This window comes from Stenella coeruleoalba (genome assembly GCF_951394435.1).
Source record: "Stenella coeruleoalba genome assembly, chromosome: 14".
NCBI classification, from domain to species: Eukaryota; Metazoa; Chordata; class Mammalia; order Artiodactyla; family Delphinidae; genus Stenella; species Stenella coeruleoalba.
The window spans coordinates 68275329-68299131 of record NC_137160.1 but is presented as its reverse complement, the minus strand read 5'-3'; the positions used below and the strand labels follow the sequence as shown (position 1 = coordinate 68299131).

The 23803-nt window shown below is 36.2% G+C and overlaps 1 protein-coding gene across 4 annotated transcripts in view; it reads right to left on the bottom strand.

Annotated features, from left to right (window-relative positions):
• Nucleotides 1-23803, bottom strand: part of TTC28 (tetratricopeptide repeat domain 28) — a 594505-nt gene that overhangs the window by 426421 nt on the left and 144281 nt on the right. The window contains exon 1 of one of the 4 annotated variants that reach the window (XM_079943483.1): nucleotides 5249-5275. The exons of the other annotated variants lie outside the window; for them this stretch is intronic. The gene's annotated coding sequence lies outside the window, so the exon portion shown is untranslated. Of the gene's footprint in view, nucleotides 1-5248; nucleotides 5276-23803 lie in introns of those variants that run through there. 4 annotated transcript variants of the gene reach the window in all.

Below are 23803 nucleotides of genomic sequence, written 5' to 3'. Positions count from 1 at the left end.
ACATCTTCTGTACTTTACAGGTGCCCAGGCTTTGGCAGGACCCACCCCTCACCCTTCATTAGTTTCCTAGCATAACCCCTTTATGCTTATTTTTCCCCACTTCCCATAATCAGCATTCTCACATCCAATGTCCACCTATGCCAGCATCTGCTGTAACCTTGCTAAGTAACATATTAGGAGGATGTGAAGAGGCAACTATTACTTTAACTTAGAACACATTAGGAAGACAATTTTGAAAATGGGCATTTTATTCTGTTTCTGAAAAATTAACACCCCCTACCAAAAATGAGAGTTACATATTTTACTAGTATAAATCCTATTCCATCTTTTAAAGAAAAATTCACACTAATATCTGATATTGTCAAAAATTCAATAAAAATGATAAAACCAAGGCTTTTATTTGTTAAATTCTAGTACTGATTTTCAAGTATTATAATAACTCTATACTTATTGATCTGTTGGCATCTAGTTCCAACCAGACACATCATGTGAGCCTATTCAGTAAGGCAGCTGTGGTAGCAATTTGTTTCTAGACTAACAATATACTGTTGAATATGGTCATTTTCTTATACCTCAAGTGCCAGCAATTAATGGATCCTCAATTAGTTTTCAGTATGGAACTGTCGTGTTAGGAACTATACATGACAAGCGGATATAAAATAAAGATGCGCCTTAAGCATTCACAAGCTTAGAATTTTCGTTATATCCCAAAATGAAAGAAATCTGAAAGAGCTCAGAAAAGACCTGTTTATTTTAAAGAAATAAGGTACAAAGTAAGAATGTTAGGAAAATATGATGGTGTGTCCAAAAGGAAAATATCCTCAAAGATGTGAGTATGATCGGAGGGTGGGGCAGGGTGGGGGCCAACAGACATAATCCTCTCAGAGAAGAAGCTGAATCCCCATGGCAAATCTGCAGCTGCTCTACAAATGGTGGGAGCAGTTAAGGGGAGTATCTTCAGGTTCACAATGAAACAAGGAGAGGCCCAGGGTGCAATCTCAAGACCCACAGGATCTACCTATTTGAGTAATGGGAAAAGCTATTTGAAATCAGCAATCTCACAGAAATATAAATAGTAAAGACACACAACTATCTAAATCTCTGTCTGTGGGTCCTATCTCTCCTCCAACTTTGGATTATCATTTCTTTCTTCCTCTACCTCTTTTATACATATAAGAGTTTACCTCTTATGCTATGTTGAGGGTCACAATTGCAGGATTGTCTCTCATTTGGTTTTGAGAGCAAAGGGATAAAACTCACTAAGAAATCTATTATTTCTTGTTAGAATTCATCCTTCTTGGTACAAAGCACTCCAATTATGATTTTCAAGAACATGCAATTATTCTGTCTTTAGTTATAACTAAATTAACAACCTCAGTTTAGGTACCCTACTTATCCTTCTTTCTCTGAGAACTGCACCTTATCAATAGGATTGAGAGTCTGAAGCTGTGTTTGTTCTGCACCCTCTGGCCATAGGAAGCTGGACCAGTGTTGGACATCTGACCAAGTTAGGGCTTCAAACTACCTTGTAGGAATCTGGAATCAATACTCAATTCTACTACCTACTATCCTATTAGTCTGGACGATTCTCCTGTGAACTCAGGACCTAAGGCTGCCATTGTGGGTTACATATGCTTGGTATCTGGCAGGCCAAAACAGAGAAAGGTGGTCTTCAGAAAAAACAGAGCAGCATGAACAGCTGCAGATAGAGCAGGAGTGATTAGAGACTGGTAAACTAAATAATAGCTCCCAAAGATATCCAGGGCCTAATCCATGGAACTTGTGAAAATTATGTTATATGGCAAAAAGCACTTTGCAGATGTGATCAAGTTAAGGATCTTGAGCGGGAGAGAGTACCCTGGTTTATCCAGGTAGGCCCTAAATATAATTACAAGTGCCCTTATAAGACAGAGGCAGAGGGAGATTTTTCTACAGAAGAAGAAGGCCATGTGACAACTGAAGAAAGATGTCATGCTGTTTTGAAGATGGAGGAAAGGGATGTGAGCCAGGAATACAAGAAATATAGCTCTAGGGCTTCCCTGGTGGCATGGTGGTTGAGAGTCCGCCTGCTGATGCAGGAGACGCAGGTTCGTGCTGCAGTCTGGGAGGATCCCACATGCCGCGGAGCGGCTGCACCCGTGGGCCATGGCTGCTGGGCCTGCGCGTCTGGAGCCTGTGCTCCGCAACGGGAGAGGCCACAACAGTGAGAGGCCCGCGCACCGCAAAAAAAAAAAAAAAAAAGCAATATAGCTCTAGAAGATGGAAAAGGCAAGGAAACAGATTCTCCCTTAAGCCTCCAGAGGGCACACGGCCCTGACAACACCTTGATTTGAGCCCAGTGAAAGTGTTTTTGGACTTCTGAGCCTCCACACTTTTTTTTTTTTAGTTTGGGTATAGTTGTTTACAATGTTGTGTTAGTTTCTACTGTACAGTGAAGTGAAGTAGCATTCCCTGTGCTATACAGCAGGTTCTTTTTTTTTTTTTTTTTTTTTTTTTTGCTGTAGGCGGGCCTCTCACTGTTGTGGAGCACAGGCTCCGGATGCGCAAGCTCAGCGGCATGGCTCACGGGCCCAGCCTCTCCGCGGCATGTGGGATCTTCCCGGACTGGGGCACGAACCCGTGTCCCCTGCATCAGCAGGCGGACTCTCAACCACTGCACCACCAGGGAAGCCCTACAGCAGGTTCTTATTAGTTATCTATTTTATACATATTAGTGTATATATGTAAATTCCAATCTCCCAATTCATCCCACCCCCTCTTTCCCCCCTTGTTGTCCATATGTTTGTTCTCTACATCTGTGTCTCTATTTCTCCTTGCAAACTGGTTCATCTGTACCATTTTTCTAGATTCCACAAATATGCGTTAATATATGATATTTGTTTTCCTCTTTCTGACTTACTTCACTCTGTATGACAGTCTCTAGGTCCATCTACGTCTCTACAAATGACCCAATTTCGTTCCTTTTTATGGCTGAGTAATATTCCATTGTATATATGTACCACATCTTCTTTATCCATTCGTCTGTCGATGGGCATTTAGGTTGCTTCCATGACCTGGTTATTGTAAATAGTGCTGCAATGAACACTGGGGTGCATGTATCTTTCTGAATTATGGTTTTCTCTGGGTATCTGCCCAGTAGTGGGATCGCTGGGTCATATGGTAGTTCTATTTTTAGTTTTTTAAGGAACCTCCATACTTTTCTCCATAGTGGCCGTATCATTTTACATTCCCACCAACAGTGCAAGAGGGTTCCCTTTGAGCTCCCACACTCTTAAGAGAATAAATTTATTGCTTAAGCCACTAAGTGTGTGGTAATTTGTTACAGCAGCCACAGGAAATTAATACAGAGACCATGTGGCCCTAGACAGAGAGTCTGGGAAAATGGATGCCTGAGTTCTAACTGCTTCCTATTTTATTCCTTCAAGTGGCCTAGCTGGCACATCTTGCCATTAGGTTCCACAAAACACCAGTGTTCCACTACAATGAAACCAGTGTTTCACTACAATGAAACAACATTTTGCTAAAGCCAACCAGAGGCTTAGTTAAGATGTAAAGAGGGCCAATAAAGTATAAGGAGCTATGCAGTATAATTTGAAAAGAACCATAATGCATGGTTTCCAGATAAAAATGTATTTGCCACAAGGTGGAAAACAGCGTCCCAAATCTCCACCCCAGTAGTCACTCTTGTAGCTCTATCTCCAAAAGGCCTTGCTTTAAAATGAAACTCTCTTTTTACCTGAAAGTGGGATTCCCCAATATAATTGCATCAACGGAACACATCAACATGGATTTGTCAACAAAATAATGTAACGAAGTTTATATTTGGCCGTAAAGAAATAGGACAAAGAAAAGTTACGTTTGCAAGAAGGAACTTGTAAGAGGCTGGAAAATAAAACAGCATCTAAAAAGGCAAAATTTAGTAAGGTGGCTGTGATACAATAAGAAATATTTATTTGGTCTTTGTCTTTGGTCCCTGGCACAAAGTGCCTAAAACCCTTGGTATCTCTGCAGTGGTGAGAGTGTCTTTGGGAGGCAAAAATTCTACCAATGAACCTGCAATGCCTCCCAAAGAGTGTCTTTTGTATGCTAATGAGATGACTGTTCGCTGGGCCCTGGTCTTCAGAAAGACCAAGGTGTGATTAGAGGGTTAGAACTTTCAGCCCCACCCTCTGACCTCTAGGGAGGGGAAAAGCACTGGAGGTTGAGTTAATCACGAGGGGCAGATGATTTAATCAATCATGCCTACATAATGAAACCTCCATAAAAACCCTAAATGGTAAGCTTCTGAGAGCTTCTGGGTTGGTGAATACACTGAGGTACTATAAGGGTGGCACACCCAGAGAGTGCCCCTGGGAAGCACTGTGCCTCTCCCACCATATCTTGCCCAAGTTGTGTGAGCTTTATAGCAAATTATCAAACTTGAGGAAGGGTCATGGAATCCCTTATTTATAGTCAGTTGGTCAGAAGTACAGGCGGCAAACCAGGACTTGCAAGTGGTGTCTGAGGTGACTTTTGTGAAACTGAGCCCTTAACCTTGTGGGGTCTACACTAACTCCAGGCAGTTAGTTCAGAAATGAAATGAATTGTTGGAGCCTCAGTTGGTGTCTGGATAATCAGAGAACTGGTTGTTGGTGTCGGAAAAGCTTACACACTAGCAATGACAAAGGTTTTAGCAAGTAGAGAACAGTGTAAGAGAAGTGGGTACCTAGAGAAGGTTAGACGCAAAGCCTGGAGACGATATGAGCAGATTTTCCCCACATTTCAGCCTAAGGCCTACAGATTTAGAAGATCAACAGAGAAACCAAAATGTGCTTCAAAAATGAAACCTATTTTAAAAGCTCAGTACAGAAATTATACTATCCCAACATGAATCACTACATTTCAGTAGAATGAGAGAAGCAGTTTTCCATTTTCAACAATGAGAAACAATCCTTTCATTTTTCAAAGCTTGGAAAGTTGTACTTCTGTGAATAATTATTAGTCTATCAGTCTGTTATTTACCTTTTTAATGGTATGTGTGAATAGCTCTTTCTCCTAAAAGTGTTATCTTTCCTTGCAGTACCTTTATGGGATAGGTCTTTGTAGTGCTGAAATTCCTAGTATTAAATCTTCAATTCACATGAAAAGAAAGATGTCATTAGAAACTGTTTGATTACTGATGCATAAAAACAAAATCCTAACATAACAGAAACCTAATCTAGGTTGAAATGCTACAGCTAAAAATCATGGGAAATAAAGATATACTTACCTAGAAAGGAGTCGCTGACAAAAGAAAAGACCTGGGGGAGAAAATACATGCTTAACATAAATTTGGAAGATATTGTATCATTTAGTGAAGAAAAAGCAGAATTCCTGAACAACAGATAACTAACGTGCTCATTTATCTCTTGGAAACAACAGGTAGCATGGAAGGTCAGAACAGGGGAGCAATCACCCAAACAGGATTATTCATGAACTCTAAATGCTTGTCACTAATTACAAATTACCTAGTAATACTGTGAAATGATCAAATAGGTTAATACAGGATTTGAATTAATCTTCCTGGGTTTAAGATTTTCCTCTAATCCACTGAACCTTAGAAATCAGTGAAGTGTGATTTCTGTGTTCTGAGAAAGCACACCGGGAACATTAACATAATATTCCAATCTCTTGCCAGGCTAGTCTCAGATACAACTCTTTTGCTAGGGTAAAAACTTAATGCTTCGTGTTCTGATTTCTATTAGGATCTACCTTTTAAAGAAAGGTCCATTTGAAGTCAGAGAGCCTCTTTGAGCCTCTGGAGGGCAGTGACTGTGCTCAAAGCATCTTTGAGTCTTCAGTGCTTAATAATTGATATGTTTGATAAATGAATGACACAAGTTAATATCTAAAACCTTTCTTCAAAGATTCTGCTTTTCCTATATACATAATTAAAGCCCCAAATACAATACCATACTCTAACCAACTAAGAAACATTTATATCTATCATTCCTTTATTAATTTATATCAACATCATATCTACAATTCATGTTCCAATTCTCTACCCTGGATTATTTCCTTCCTGATGTCCCTATCACTCTTTTTTTTTTTAGTGCAATGACATTCCTTAGGTTAAATGGTTACTATTCCCTTTATATAGAATAATGGTAAAGACTGACTTGTATAGTTTATTCTTTTATCAGTGGGGGTTATGAGCCTCAAGCAGTGAAGAAATAATTCTTACAGGGGATAGGAGGTCAAAAGAAGAGGATAGAAAAACTGCATCCTATTACTTATCTTGGGTGGTTGTTTCACAGGTGTTTGCTTGGTGATAAATTATACATCTTGTTTTGTACACTTTGTGTTTGTAGACTACCACATTTTAACGAAAAGAAAATGTGTGTGTGTGTATCCCCAAATATATAAAAAGAGAAACTGCAACCACGAAATAAGAACAGGTTACTTAAAAGACACACACACACTACAGAGGATCAAAAAGAACTCTTAGAAATTAAATATATAATAAAAATTAAGGACTCACTAGGACAGTAATATGATAAAACCTAGGAAAGTCTCTCCACAAGTATAATGAAAAGGAAAAAAATTTGAAAGCAGGAGAGAAAAGATAAGGGAAAAAATTACCAGTCCAGAAGTGCCAATATCTGCATAACAAACATTCCAGCAAAGGAGAGTAAAGAAAACAGGGGGAGGAAATCATCAAAGAAATGATTCAAGAAAATTACAAAGGATATTCATTTGGAGATTGTCAAAGCCCACCAAATACCCAATGCAATGGATGAAAATACACTCACATCAAGGCATCACATCAGAAATTTCAGAACACTCAATATCTTATAAGCTTTGAGAGAAAGGAAGATATTAAAGAGTCAAGAAGAAAGGATTTAGAATCAGAATGGCTTTAGACTTCTCAACAGAAACACCCTATTTAAGCTAGCTTAGGTGAGTGTCTAATCCCTGCAAAAGAATGGCAAAAGAGCCTTAGCTAAAACATTACTAATCTCATTGTGCTTGGGGAAAGCATAATCAAAAAATAAAAAGAGAAAGTGACCCATAATTATTCCTATAAACATAAAACATTTCTTTACATTATAATGAAATAAAAATGAAAAGGTGGGACTTCCCTGGTGGTCCAGTGGCTAAGACTCCGTGCTCCCAATGTAGGGGGTCCAGGTTCGATCCCTGATCAGGGAACCAGACCCCACATGCCACAACTAAGGGCGCATGCTGCAACTAAGACCCGGCACAGCCAAACAAATAAATAAAAATTTTTTTTAATGAAAAGGAATACAGGCTGAAAGTACTAAAATCAATTCACTTAATAAATGTCAAAAATATTCTTACTAAAAAATATATATATATATATTCTTACTATGGACTGAATTCATATATTGAAGTCCTAACTCCCAACGTTTCAGAATGTGACTGTATTTGGAGACAGAATCTTTAAAGAGGTAATTAAGGTAAAATGAGGTCATATGGGTAGGCCCTAATCCAATGACTAGTGTTCTTTTTTTTAATTAATTAATTTATTTATTTTTTGCCTGCGTTGGGTCTGCATTGCTGCATGCGGGCTTTCCCTAGCTGCAGTGACCAGTGCACAAGGTTTTCACTGCAGTGGCTTCTCCTGTTGCAGAGCATGGGCTCTAGGCACACAGGATTCAGTAGTTGCAGCTTGCGGGCTCTACAGCGCAGACTCAGTAGTTGTGGCACACGGGCTTAGTTGCTCCACGGCATGTGGGATCTTCCCGGACCAGGGCTCGAACCCACGTCCCCTGCATTGGCAGGTGGATTCTTAACCACTGCCACCAGGGAAGTCCATGACTAGTGTTCTTATAAGAGTAGATTAGAACACAGATACCAGATACCCACAGAGTAAAAGCCATGTGAAGATAGAAGGAGAAGACTGCCATTTACAAGACAAGGAGAGAGGTCTCAGAAGAAATCAATCCTACTGACACCTTGATCTTGGATTTCTACCTCCAGAACAGCGAGAAAATAAATTTCTGTTGTTTAAGCCATTCAGTCTATGATACTTTGTTATGGCAGCCCTAGCTAGCTAATACTCCTAATACTCTGCTAAAATAATTACTACTAGTTAAACATGGTGGATTAAACATAAGCATTTAGGTCTCCTCTCTCCTAAAATTCCACTAAAATGACATTAAAAGGATTTTATAAATGGCATAAACTCACAATGGAAATAAAAGATCAGAAGATGAGGCAAAAACAGCAAAGTTTTAAAAGCTAGAAAGCAGATGGACAAGTGGTAACTGACTGGAGAGAACCGAAACTTAAGCCACTGAGAAAAGCCAATTTATACTGCAGAATCTCTATCAGGCTCAGGAAGTAGCAGAACCATGTACCTCTGGAAGCTGAGATGAAGACAAGCTAGAAAGTGAAAGATAGGTTGAAAGTCTATTTAAGAAGCAGTTACATTTCCAGATGACTGTTCCTCTCTCTTCTGGCAGAAGCCTGGATAAAGGAAAACAGAGATCTCTGGGCTGAGAGATAACAGGCATGGTTGGAGGGTTCCATACTAAAAATATATGGCTGAATTATAGGCTTATATGTTTGGCTCTCAGAACACTGACAGGCAGTCAAACATAAATCCTCAGACAGAAAAATGGAAGAGCCAGTGCTGGAGAATCTGACTACACGCAAGAAGGGGGAAAAAGACCCAAAGGAATTCTATCTAGTCAGATCACCATGTGATGAAAAGCACAGTCAGTCTCACCCTTGCTTTGAGAGCTTCCATTAAGTTTTATTGTACCTCAGGCTTAAATCTAAGCAGAAAAATAAGGATGGTACACATTTTTGAGAAAATCATCTCATATAAAAAGCAGACACCAAAACAAACAGAAAGTAACTTGGAGAAATTAAAGAATATGCACATAGATAAAATTTCCAAAAAGTTACCATTAATACCCTTAAAAATAATAAGAGAAAATATTGCTTGAATGAAACAAGAATAGGATGTACTAAAAAAAGAACATTCAGGAGAAAAAGGACATATATACCCACTACAACATGAACTGACCCTGAAAAGATTATGCTAAGTGAAAAATACGGGAAATAAAAATTCACATGTTATATGATTCCACTTACATGATAATGTCCAGAATAGGCAAATCCATAGAAGCAGAAAGCAGATTAGTGGTTGCCAGGGGCTGGGGAGTAAGGGGAATAGAGACTGACTCATGGGTAGGGGATTCTTTTGGAATAATGAAAATGTTCTGAAATTAGAAAGTGACAATGGTTGCACAACCTAGTGAGTAAACTAAAAACCACTGCATTATACATTTTTTTAAATGGTGGATTTTATGGTATGTGAATTATATCTCAATTTTTTAAAAACGAATTTTTGAAATTAAAAATATGATAACAGAAATGAAATACTCAATATAAGATTTGAAAGGTAAGGTAGAGGAGATGTCCTAGAAAGTACAGCAAAATGAAAAAATAATGAAATTAGGAGGGAAAAAAAAGTAAGAAAATTAAATGGCAGGCCCATGAGGTTTCAAAATCCCAGTAACAGAAATTCTAGGAAGAGAGAATAGAAAAAACTAGAAAGAGGTAAACTGTCAAACTATATGTCTGTAAGTTCTGTAAAAATTTACCTGAACACAGAGAATGAAAACAGATCCACATTAAGGCATTTTGTTGTAAAATTGCAGAATGCTGGCGATAAAGAAAAGATCTTACAAGCTTCTAAGGAGAGAGGGGAAAAAAAAAAAGCTTTCAAACAAAGAATCAGGAATCAGAATAGTACTGGACTTTGCAGTTGCAACAACTAGATAGCAAAGAATCAATGCCTTAAGAATTCTGAGGGAAAATAATTTCTAAACTAGAACTAAATTAATTGTGAGAGTAAAATATCTCTTGTGCTCTCTTTCTTAGGAAGGTACTGAAGAGCATTCTCTACCAAAATGAGAGAATAAACCAAAAAAGATGATGGGATCCAGGGAAAAGAAGATCCAAAAAGGTAAGAAGCAAATAGATTCCCCAAATGATGATAAACGGAAATCCTCTGACAACAGCTATGCAGCAGAGATAAAATAAGAAAGGGAGGAGAGAGCAGGAGACAGGGGCTTAAATTGCAAAGTAAAATACTATTTTGGGGGGTTAGCTCTTATACATGTGTAGAATCAGGCTTAGTTAATCAATCCATCAATAAAGGTTTATTCTTATTTATATTCCAAGTGATAACATAAATGCTGTAATTAAGGAGATGCCACTCAGACACTAAATGAATTAATAAATTATGAATTAATGCTATAAATGTATTTTAAATAAACTGTTTCCACATTTCTAAATGCCGATTTAATGGAAATTTGGACCTACACACTGAAGTATGAATGGGGAATCACTAACCCAAGAACCATAGTGTTCAGGATTGGTTGCCAAGCCTGTCTACTCCTGTCAAATACAGTATCCCCTTCCAAGTAAAAGGTATGAACTAGTTTTTTTCCTGCAATAGTTGGCAACAAATTCTGATTTGAATGAAATCAGTTCTTCCTTTGCCTCATTATAATCTATTCTTCTACACAAAAGCCAGAGTACTTGTTTAATTTGTATGATCACTTAAATGTTTGATATACCAACAGCTATATTTTAGTTATAAAGCAATCCAAGACCAGAACATTGCCAATAATTTGCACCTACCTCCACCATTCCATCTACCTCCGTCCACCTCCCTCCTGCCTGAGGAAATATCTTACTGCTGTATTTATCATTTCCTTGCCTTTTTTGACACAGTTTTATCACATCATGCCTGAACAAAATATTATTTAGTTTTGCTTGTTTATTAACTTTACCAATGATGCATATAATTGTAGTTCATTCATTTTCCCTAATGTATAATACTGTAATGTGTGACTATGCACAATTTATCCTTTATCCTGTCAATGGACACTTGGGTAGTTTCCTGTCTCTCTGCTATTGTAAACAGTGTTACTCACAAAATTCTAATGCACAGCTCCTAGTACACTTGTATAAGAGTTTCTCTACCTAGGAGCTGTAGAGTATAAAGTTTAAACTTTCAAAATATTGCCAAATGGTTTTAAAAATCAGTTATACCAGTTAATATTCCCACTAGCAAGTTATAACAGTTCCTCATGATAATCATCCCCTGCAAAACTGTGTTAAATGGCACTTCTATAAATCTAGTAGGTGAACATAGTATCTCACTGTGGTCTTAATTTGCATTTCCTTGATTGTAATGAGGTGGTACAATGTTGAAAAGCAGTTTGACAGTTTCTTTTAAAATTGAAATATACTAAACCATATGATTCAGCAATTCCACTTTTAAGTATTTGTTCAAGAAAAATGAAAACATGTTCACAAAAAGACTTGTTTGTATACAAATGTTCATAGCAACTTTATTCATAATAATCAGAAAGCTGGAAACAACCCAAATGTCCATCAACTGGTAAATAAATAAACTGTGGTATAGTCAAACCATTACATATCACATAGCAATAAAAATAAATGAATTTGCTAATGCTTGAAACAACATAGATGATTGCACAGTACAGACATTACGCTGACTGAAAGGAGACAGATACAAATACAGATATGATATTAGTATGATTACATTGATATGAAGTTCTGGAACAGGTACAACTAATCTATGATACTAGAAATCAGATCAGTGGTCGCTAGAATGGAAAAGAGATCGACAGCAAAGCTGCAAGAGGGCACTTGTTGCAGTAATGGAAATGTTTGATACCTTGATTGGGGTAGTGGTTATATGAGTGTACACATTTGTCAAAACTCATCTGTGTATTTTACTGCATGTAAATGTACCTTGGACTTACCAAAAACAAAATAAAACATAAATCGATCATATCATTCCCCAGCTCCAAACCCAACATGGCTGCCCAAGACACTGAATGAATTAGCCTATACCCTCCAAACCTTGCCTATCATTCAATCCCTCATTACTACATTCCAGTCACATTGGCCTTCTCAATATTTATTAGAAATTCCCAAATTTCTTTAAAAAAATAAAATACAAGGTAAAAAAGTAAAGGAAGAAGAATCTAGAAACAGTAATAATCATAATGTGTGAACTTTATTTGGATTCTAATTCAAACAAAATGCAAGAGAAAATCATTTACAGCATTTGCGTTAGATTGATTGCATCAATAAACTCGATGAATGGCTTTCCTGAATTCACTCCACTTTGTCCTGAATCTTTGTAGTCCCCTCCCACTCTGACTTGCTTTGACCAATGGAATGGTAGCAAAGGTGAGGCAAGCAGAAGCTTGAAAAGCACTCACTCATTCTCACCTGCTCTCTTGCACAATTGGGGTTTGCTCTTACTTCTCTGCTTTCACCATGAAAACATGCCCAAGATTGCTTACTGGAGGAAAAAACATGTGGAGCAGAATCAAGATGGTCCAGTCCAGGCCCTAAATATGTGAAAAAGCCCAACCAAGATCAACAAAATCAACTACATCACCCACAGCTAACCACAGGTACATGAGTGAGTCCCTCCACGCCCAGCTTAGCACAACAGAAACACCCAGCTGTTCCACAGACTCCATGTTTGCTCTTGTAACTTCTGAGGTTTTGTGGTTGTTTGGAATACTGCATAATTGTGACAAGAGAAAACTGATAAAGCATGTTCAGACAACTGGAAGTTCAACACTGACTAGGTATTTGATGATATTAAGGAACCACTGTTAATTTTTTTCTAGTTATGATAATAATATTCTGGCCATATTGTTTAAAAGAGTCCTTATATTTTATACACACACTGAAATATTCTTAGATAAAATAATATGTCAAAATAATATGAAGGTGAGGTGGGATGGGAAGGCCTATCTTGCTCAGTTCTGATTTCCCAGCCACTAGAACACAGCTGGCTCACTGTAGGTGCTTAAAGAAAGAAATCAAACCACAGCTGACTGAACCAAGTTTCAAATGCACAAGTTAAGGCAATGAATATAGACTAAGTACAAGGGAGAAGAAACACCTCTCAGATATCCTCACAGAAATACAACCAAAAGGGGTACTCAATGCAGAGTGGCAAGCTGACCCAATCAAACTGTCTGTCCTGAAAATACACGAACGGTATAGTCAGAATGAGGAGAGCCACTTTGGCTTAGGTTGTTAACTACTAGCAGGCTGGTTTCTCCATAACAACCCTTGCATTTCCACTGTTTGCATCAGGTGTGAGTACAACCCCATTACAGTAACTTTCAGTGGTATGCACATATATCCTCAAAATAAATTCTCATTCAAAAGGTAATAAGTATTTTTCTTTGGGACCATAAAGACTTATCTAATCACAAGACAATGAAAAATCTGACCTTAATATGATCTTACACTAGTCACTGCTGTTGCACCTAAGACAATTTCTATTCTAGTGGGCTGCTCTGATTTACCCATTTGGAATAAAACCTCTAATGACTTAAGTATTAGAGCTGATTAATCATAATTAAATAAACATTTTCAAAGGACAATAGGTAACAGATGATAATCAGAACCTCAAAGCTTAAAATGAGAAGTGTATAAATTCTCAGACACCAACCACAAAATAATCATCTTTGTTCTCTCTCCCCATTCTCCCCACCCCTACATCCAACACCCCAGTCTCTTCATCTTTGCCATTCTGCCATCCATTCTCAATTTATCTCTTTCATTCCCTTTCTTTTTTCCTCCACACCCATTTCAATCCCTTTCTTATCCCCTCTTTCTTCCCTTCCCCTCCAAGCTTCCATTAAAATGAACTCATTCACATTTTTAAAATATTTATTAAATAATATATAAGAAATGAAAAATAAAACTATAAAAAGATATCATTTTTACCTATCAGACTGAGCATCTCCTTCCTGAGGGAGAGAAAAAGGCAAACATCAAGCTCACATTACAGAAGATGAGGCAAAGCCAAATGGGGGTTATCAATATGCAGATTTTACAAGTCTCCAGATGTGAATTGTCAGTCACAATGATTACCACAGCAATCTCACAAAAGCTATATATGAGAAACAAGAGTGCTGCTATAAGCATTCATTCTAAAAGCATTTGTTTAATGAGTTGGGGAAATTTTTGCAAACATATCCAACAATTTTCTTTCTCTTGTTTTTCAGATACTTGTCTCTCTTGTAACTAAACTATACATAGATCCTAAAGTTTTATGCCAGCAATCTTGCCATAAAACTAGTTTTACACTTGTGACCTCACCATCAACTTTCTGGCAATAATATCAGGTCACAGACTCTACAGAAAGACAGAAATATACACTCAGTAGGAATCTTGATATGTTCAGAAAATTAATTAGTATTTGGCATGCCGTTTAAAAAGCCTTTCATTCTGGTTCTGTCAAAAGCAGTCTGGCACATTTCTCTACAATACTAACAATCTGATGATTGGTAAACCAATGTTTTATTTAGGTCCTTTCTACAGTTCTTCAGTGTTGCATTTGCATACATACGTAAGAGCCAAGTCAAAAGCTGAGGTTCTAGATGAGGAAAGGGCATTTCATTTATAGATTAGCATCCTTTAATGCTTTTTTATGCTTTTAAGACTGTTTCCTATCGAATCAGACAACAGTAAGAAAGCAAACCAAGAACAAGAAAGTGCAGTCAAGTGTTCACAGCTGCAAAAAAGAGAAGTTACCTTGCAAATTTTCTTATTGTATTTTCAAAATCACTAATTTAAAAGAATAATCACCCCTGACCACATGTCAGATCCTATTTTTTTAAGGGATTTACATACCAAAGAGATAGGTTGATCATCCTCATTCTATAAATGGATAAAATGAGTATTATTAAGGTTAAATGGTTTCTCCAAGGTCACACAGTCGGCAAATAGCAGAGGAGGGATGCACATTCAGGTCTGATTCTAAAATCCTATACCCTTAACCACTATGCTACTCTTATTTTATTCTTTGTTATATATTGCATTACATCTGTAAAATTTACTCAACATAAAAATCTAGCTATATCAAGACACGTACTTTTGCAAGAATGAAATGTTTCTAATTTTATTTCTGTCACTTATATGACAGGTGACATGCACAGAAATTTTGGTTGTTCATTATTAATTTCCATAGAAATGCAGTTATAATCTACATTTAATAATAATCCTGGGCTTATTGCTAGGATAGTCCCCCATTTTGAGAGATGCCTATAATAGAGAAACTATTGCTAATAATTAAACATGGAAATACGAAACAAAAAAGAGAACACAAGTAAATTAAGAAAAAACAGCACTTTATGATTATAGAACATACATAAAAGGCTATACTTTAGTATGGAAAACACCAAGTCTGGACACTTGGTTATAATTTACAATAATCCAAATTAATCTAGATTCTGATTAGCAAAATGCAGACATGTACATGTGACAATCATTGTGGAGCCCAACAAAGCTACAGAATGAAACCAGGTGAAAAGATGTGAATAGGAAATTTGTTCTATTTTGAAGAAGGGCAAGATTTTCTAACTGCTGGGGTAAAATGACTGAATTCAAATGTTGAGACAGAATTTGGATTAATTTCTTGGTGCTGTTCTCCTTCATTCCCCTAGGACGAAAGATCATGTCACTCAACAGTGATACTTCCAGCCAATTAAAGAATGGGTTTGGGTTGCACCTCCAAGCTGGAAAGATTTCAGCTGTAATATAGGATCCACAACAACGGTAAAGTAAGGAAGAGTAGGTAAAATGAGCTCTTTCACACAGGCAGTCAGTCTCATGGGAAGGAAAGAGCCAAAGAATTAGCATTTCTGAACTTGACAAGTGAACGTCACAGTCACAGAGACTCTATATGCACCAGCAATAGTATTCTGCTCTGTCCCTTATATTACATCAGGTTTTAGGAACTATTTCTAGGTGTGCTCCATGTCAACCAAGGATTTTCCTTCTCCCATATGAACCAAAAACTTCTGTAGATTTTTAGCCTAATCGTTGCTTGTTCCCACTCTCCCATTTTGCTCACGTCACAGGGCTAGTGATTGGTAGTCTTATTCACAATACCCTACACAGCAGGCACTCAAAACAAACTGACCACTTTCATTATTCAGCAAGCAAGCAAGCATTTTTAAAATTAATCTACTGAGGTGAAATTCACATAACATAAAATTAACCATTTAAAGTGAATAATTCAGTGGCATTTAGTACGTTCACAATGCTGTGCAACCCCACCACTGCTCCAAAACACTTCCATCACTCCATAGTAAAACTCCATCCCCATTAAGCAGTTTCTCCCCATTTCCCCCTCTCCTTCAGCCCCTGGAAACCATCCATCTGTATTCTGTCTCTATGGATTTATCTGTTCTGGACGTTTCACTAAGTGGAATCATGCAATATATGACATTTGTGTCTAGCTTTTTTCACTTAGCATATGCTTTTAAGGTTCATCCATGTTGCAGTATGTATCACATATTCACTTCTTTTTATGATTGAATAATATTTTATTGTACATATATACCACAATGTGTTTATCCATTCACTCATTGACAGACACTTCCACCTATTGGCTAATATGAATAGTGCTATGAATATGTGTGTACCTGTATTTATTTGAGTGCTTGTTTTAAATTCTTTTGGGTATATACCTAGGAATTAAATTGCAAGATCATACGGTAATTCTACGTTTAACTTTTTGAAAAACTGCCAAACTGTTTCCCACAGCCAAGCAAGCATTTCTGAGCACCAACTGTGCATTAAAGTCCCTGATCTCATGAAGTTTACATTCTAGTAAGAAAAAAATAAATAAACAAGTTAATCACTAATTTTATTATATAGGTAAATATATATACATATAAGTGTCATGTCAGATGGTGGTAAGTGATGTGAAAAAATTAAGCAGAGTAGGGTACAGAGAGTTGTGGGAGGGTACTGTTTTATATAGGATGGTCAGGAAAAGCCTCTCTGATGTAAACAACATGAAATGAGATCATTAAGCATTTTTAGAATATCTCAATAGTCAGTGAAACATTATTTATTTTTTAAGAAACATTATTTCTTATATTACATTTTTCCAAAGTAATACTTTCCTCTTTTTGGCTTGAATAACGTTCCTTCCCTTTGTGAATTTTTTCTGAATGTTAATTCAGACTAGTATATTTATGTAAAGATTCTTGCTATTTATTTCGTACAACACAAAATAAAACCCACCTGGTGAATTTTGTTGATCACCAGTATGCCCTACGGTGACAAACCTACATTTCTGATATCATCACAGTTAGAGGTAATCACCAAATAAAATGCTGTGGAATGTCAGAACTCTATAGTAATTTCAAACCATTAATTTCCCAAAAGGATGTAACTAGCAAATTATGAATAACTCAGATAAAGTACTAAATCCAAAATGTGTGGAAAATACACTTCGCTAAGGGTTAGGAACCCCAGTTCTACTTCCTGCTTTACTACCTTGGCTAAGTCAGTTACCTCCTCTGTATCTCAATTTTCAAAAAGTGCAGTGGGAGTGGGGGGACAAGAGATGATGTCTAAGGTCCCTTCCAGTCTAAAGTTTAAGAAATACATTTGAGTAGTATATCTGGAAGCCTCTAAGAGGGAGCTAAAGGATCGCAAACACAGCTGTGCCTTGGCTGTCTTTAGTCAATTTAGTTGAGTGAAAAAATGGCTATCCATCCATATCGGACCTAGAGAATAGCCCCAGTTTAAACAGATGAATTGAGAAATCAGAAGTTTACAGCCCAAAACAAGGATCACCGTCCAAATTGCTAAGGAATTCTAGGATCAACATAATATATACTGAAGGGTAGTAATATACAGAAAGAATTATAAGTAATATACAGAAAGAATTATAAGCTTCTGTATAGTACTATATAGAAAGAATTATATTCAGCACAGACTATCATAAAGCTGTCTTCTGAATGCCTAGTACATGCCTGGTATAGTTAGGCAAAATATATATAATATATATCATCATACACATGTATATGAACATATATAGAAATACATATCTAATATGCATAAGCATCCTCACTCCCATTTTACACATGAGAAACTAAGACTTAGATCAAGTAAATGTTAACGATCACACAGACAGACGTAGTAAAAAGAAAGTGGGATTCTGATCCAGACAGGACTGAATGACTCAAAGTGCGCTATCACAGTGAAAGATCTTAACAATATGACTGAAGATACCATTCTTCACTTAAGTTCTTAATATTTTATTTATATTAATAAACCTAGGATGTAAACAAAACCCAAAATCCTAGCTAAAATCAAATCAACTTTCTTAAGTTTCTTTATCTAAAAGTTGCTTCCGTTATTCCTACATTCTAAATTCAAAACTATCTTTCAACTACTTAATTGACTTTTCTTTTTTTCACAGACAACATATCTTTTAGAACAAAATTCTCCATAACATATTTTCTACCTACACTCTCTCCCCAGGTGATTTCATTCAGTCCTATCATCTACATGCTATGACTCCCAAATTATATGTTGAGCCTTAACCTCTCCATTGAGGTGCAGACTCTCATATCCAATGGCCTCCAAAATGTTTCCAGTTAGATGTTTCAGAGCATCTCAACTTGAATAAAGACAAGACATTATTTTATCTTTTCCTTGCCATATCTGTTCGTTTTCTAATCTTCCTATTGCAATAAATAGCACCTCTATCCAACCGATCACTCAAGGCTAAAACTTAGGATTCATCCTTGATTCTTAACTTTCCCTCCTCCCCATATCCATCCTATCACCTAGCCCTATCAGCTCTACCACCAAAATATATTTAGAATCTGTCCTCTATTTTTTTTTTTTTTTTTTTTACTAATCAGCACTTTTTAAGGTTTTTAAAAAAATTTTTATTGGGGTATAAATGATTTACAACGTTGTGTTAATTTCAGGTGTATAGCGAAGTGAATCTGTTATACATATACATATATCCACTCTTTTTTATTAATTTTTTTTTTTGGCCACACTGCGTGTCATGTGGGATCTTAGTTCCCTGACCAGGGACCAAATCCACGCCCCCTGCAGTGGAAGCGCAGAATCTTAACCACTGGACCACCAGGGAAGTCCGTAGAACCTGTCCTTGTCTCTTCTTCTCTACTGCTCACCACCATCACTCACTCAAACTACGCAACAAGTCACCACCATCACTCACCACCATCACTCACTCAAACTATGCAACAAGAATCACCTCCTACCTGTTCTCCCTTTCTGACCCCCTATAATCCGCACAGTAGCCACAGTGATCTTTCCAAATCACTGATCAGATGATGGCACTGCCAGGCTTAAAACTCTTCAATGGCTTTCTACTGCACTTCAGTAAAACCCAAATGTCTTGCCATGTCCTACTACAAAACCTCATGACCTGGTCTCTTACCACACTCCCTTACATCATTTCCCATCGTAACTCTTCAGTCTCTGTGCTCCAGCATGCTGCTCTTTCTGTACCTCCAGTACACCAAGTTCATTTCTGTCTCAGGGTCTTTGTATTTGTGGTTTTCCCCTATCAGGAAACTTTGTCCCCAAATCTTTATGAAGCTAACTCCATCTTGTTATTCAGGTCTCAGTTTAAATGTTACCTCCACAGTGAGACCAAATCACTACCTCATCAAATAATTTATTTCTTTAGAGCATTATCACTATCTAGGATTATTTTTCTAGTGTATTTATCTAGCTTCCTCCCACAAAATTGTAAGTTCTTTGAGAGCAGAAATCTGGTTTGTTCTGCTTATTGTTGTATCCCAAGTACCTCAAAAACAAAAAATCCCTATTGCATAGCATGCACTTGATAAATATTTAATAAAGAAATGAATAAATGAACAATATTGACACAACAGACATAGTATCAATATTTTTTACAAGTCAAAATTATTGCTATACTACCCTATCAACTTGAAGGTAGAATCTATGTCTAATTCATCTTTCCATTTCCAGAGAACTTATACAGCACCTTGTATTATTGTAGGTTCTCAAAAAAAAGATTAAAATTAATGAAGGAAACTTTGTTCTAAAGTGTTTAAATATACTTAATTATATACTTATACTTAATTATATATACTTATATTGATATTTATTGAGCATTTAGTACATACCAGGCCTTGTTCTAAATGATTTATGAACGCCTACCAACTCTGTGAGATAAGAAATACCATTATTCACATTTGATTTGATATGCCTAACAACTCTGTGAGATAAGAAATACCATTATTCACATTTTACAGATGTAGGATCTAAACAAAAAGAGCTTAAGTAACTTGCCCAATGTAACACAACTACTAAGTAGCAGAGCTGAAATCTGAACCTAGACATTCCTCCCCAAGACAAATATTAGTATCAGCTAATTGAGGATTCTCAGAAAAAGCTTGCCATTTTATCTGTTTGAACTCATGACTCTTCAGAGAATTTGAGGTTCTACTAAACTTAAGTAAGCCAAAAGTTTATTTAGGTCATAGTTGTGACATAATCATTACTTGATATTAGAACAGAGTAACCTTCCAGAATAGTTTTCTCTGCTATGAGGTCCAGAGCAATGCCAGAAGAATCTTTGAGCAATGAAAGAACTCTACAGCATAAACTTAATTCATAATCACTGGAGGAAGAAATTGGGTTTATAGCTTACTATTAAGTACATGATCCAGTATGAAATTCAACAGCGTACTGAAGAAGTGTAAAAAATTCTTAAATGTTTGGCTAATATAAAAAAGTGATATGAAATATACTACTTCACAACAGGAATTGTGAAGGTTATGAGGTTAGTATGAGTTAGTATAAGGTTATGTTTTTTCATAATATATAATTCAACTTTGTGAAGACTGATAAGCAATATCCTTTTGTCCTTGCTCTTCCAAAGCTGCTATAGTCATTATGCATCACCCCCAAAATTTTATTGAAAGTTTTATGATTCTAGCACTTGAGAATATCAAACTTTTTCATAAAAACAGGCAAACCCCGTAGTTGGTCATTTTTAATATCTGGAGCTCCTCCGATCCTTCCCTGGAAGCCTAAGGGGTAGACAACCTCAGCAATGTTCCCTATACACACGCCTCATGTCTGACTCTACGATTATTCTCTTCCCCGGCTCCCCAGGTCCTCTACCAAAGATCTACCCTATGGATATTAAACTCATGATAGACTGGGGCCAGAGAGGAAAACCCTCCATAAGTCTAAGCCCAAAAGAACCTCGAATGACAAAATTATATAGATTTGTACCGAAATAATTCAATGAAAGTATATAGTAAGAAGAGTAAGTAAGCAAAAGGTAAAGAGAAAAGAATAGCAGATAAACCTCACAACTATTCTCAGAAATCTGAATACTCTTCTGGGTTATCTTAGAATCCTCAAACATGATTTATGTGTCTGATCTGTCTCCTCAGCTTGACACTAAGTACACCGAATAGCATCACATCTGTAAATCTCCTTAATAAAAATATCTGTAAACTGCTCCCCCTAGAATGCTCCTCAAAGTCCAGTATATTTTTACTACCCTGTCAGTTTTCTGCCATGATATTATGACAGGGTTATTTCATTTTAAAGGTTACCATTCCTTCAACTGCCAGGTATCAGCTATCACAGGAGCAAATAATGGAGTAGTATTTCTGTAATCTACATAGAGTCAACATTTTTTTAAAGGTTGTGAGTGAATGAAATGATCAAACAATTCTAAAACCCAGTCTGATGAGAAAATTAGAAAAGACTACCAAATCTTAGGAAAAATAAAATCCTTCCATTGTTAAACTAGTATCGTATCATGACTGAATCAAGCCATTTTGTTATATTTCATTTTTAGTTATATGGAAGTCAATATACTACATATATTATAAAATAATCTGAAAACCAAAATAATCTATACAAGGGACTTTTATATTGCCTTTATTTAATTTTAATATTAAAATACAAACTGCTATCTTAACATGACGTATCTGCTTAATTCCTAATTAACTTCATTTCCATCCATTCTTTCCCATATCTTTTCTCGTTTGGTTAGCTTTAAATATACTCATGCCAATTCTCCATGTCTCACCAGCATGATTAAAAATTTTTTATACAACATTGGTATGGGAAATGATTGATAACAATCTTATTTTTTTCAGACTGATTCCTTGCTGGGTCTGTGGGGTGGTAAAAATGTTAAAAGTGATTTAAAAGCTAGTTTTTCTGAAATCCTACTTTTTCAGATGAATATCAAAAGAGAAAGAAAATGAGCATGTAGTCATTTATCTTTAAAATGAGAAGTCCACACTGTGAAAATAAAGAAAAATACAAAGAGACTGAGTAACAAACTGCTCTAGCCATTTCCTGCAAAGAAATTACATTTGTGATTATAACTATCAAAATTATAGAAAACAACTCCCTGTTCTTCAAAAAGCACTAAAATATGGCTCCAAAATCATAAGTATTATTAGTTTTAAAATGTAAAGGTTTTAAGAGCAAAATCATGCTATTAATAAATTTAAGTAGTGAGCTGTTATGCTGGAAGACAACTGTGGTAAGATATACACAATACTAACCCATCTTGCCAAAAAAAGACACAGAGTAATAAAAACAAGTATAAAAGAAAATTGATTAAATCACTTTAAAAGAGGGGTTGATGCTTTCAAAATTCTTTAGTATGGAATTTTCTTCCTATGGGATATTGTACAAATGTCTTTGTCTTGTCTAAAGTGTACTAAAATTACAAATACACTCTCATACTGAGGAAAATTGCTTTTACTTATCAGGTTGAAAGAAACAAGGAAGCCTTGGAAAAACAGATATTTCCAGGGAAGAAAAGTAAAGCAGGAAAGTGAAGGTGTAATAAAAGGACTATAATCAGAGATATGGGAGGAAGACAAACTGCATTAATTAATTTTCTTTAAGAAATGAGACTAGCTGCACACTGAGATGAATTGTCTCATTTTGCCAAGTGTCCCAAGTGGCAAAGTCAAACAAATAACTCTGTAATTCTTCATCAAGTTTAACCATTTGAAGACTGCCAAAGTGGGGTAGGGAGAATCCTTCAAATCTCATGAGAATTACGACTAATCAACTTTTTTACGTGTAATTTTCAGTATCTTCCTTTGTTGAAATAACCATGTACCAAATGGAAATGGTATAAAAACAGAGCAAAACCAAATAAGATAAACAGCAGGAAGGGTATACTCTTCATGGGAGGCCAAACTGGACAGAGCAAAGCCTTTCAAATCCCTTAGAACTGGGTTTAAATTCTGACTCTTCCACTTCCTAATTAAACGACTATGTCATTTGTTTAATCTCTCAAGTCTCAATTTCCACAAATGTACAAAATGAAGGATACATCAGTTCTGCAGGAATGCTGTGAGATTAAAGATGGCTGTGATTTAAATATCATATATATAAAGTACCTAGCTCTTTCCTTAGTAAATGTCAATTCCTCCAATAAAGTACACAAGTCAGGCAAATATTTATTTAAACATTGGGATATACTTTTAAATGATCAAAGTTTTGAGTATACTGTGTGATCTTCTGAAGCCAAATGACTTTCACTCGACATTTAGTTGAGAAATTTAGTCTTCAATTTTTATGTATTGATACTTTCATACAGAGGTATAAACTTATGGAAAGATTTGTTGTAAATTTCTTTTTCCTTTAGACATAACTTTTTTTTCCTCAGCCCCACTAAAAGATAAAGTTTTAAATCAAAGCCTAGATTTAACAGTACACGGGGCATTTTTTCCAAAATGAAAATAGCTTTATCATTTTTATCATTATAAAATTACTAAATTATCCTGATTTTTAAAAACTGGATATTACAAAAATATCAGAAAGAATAAATTTTTGAGATCATTTGAAATCCTTTCACCTAGAGATAATAGTGATTAAGATTATGACTTCTAAACATACACACATACCCCCATCTTAGACTTCTTTCTCT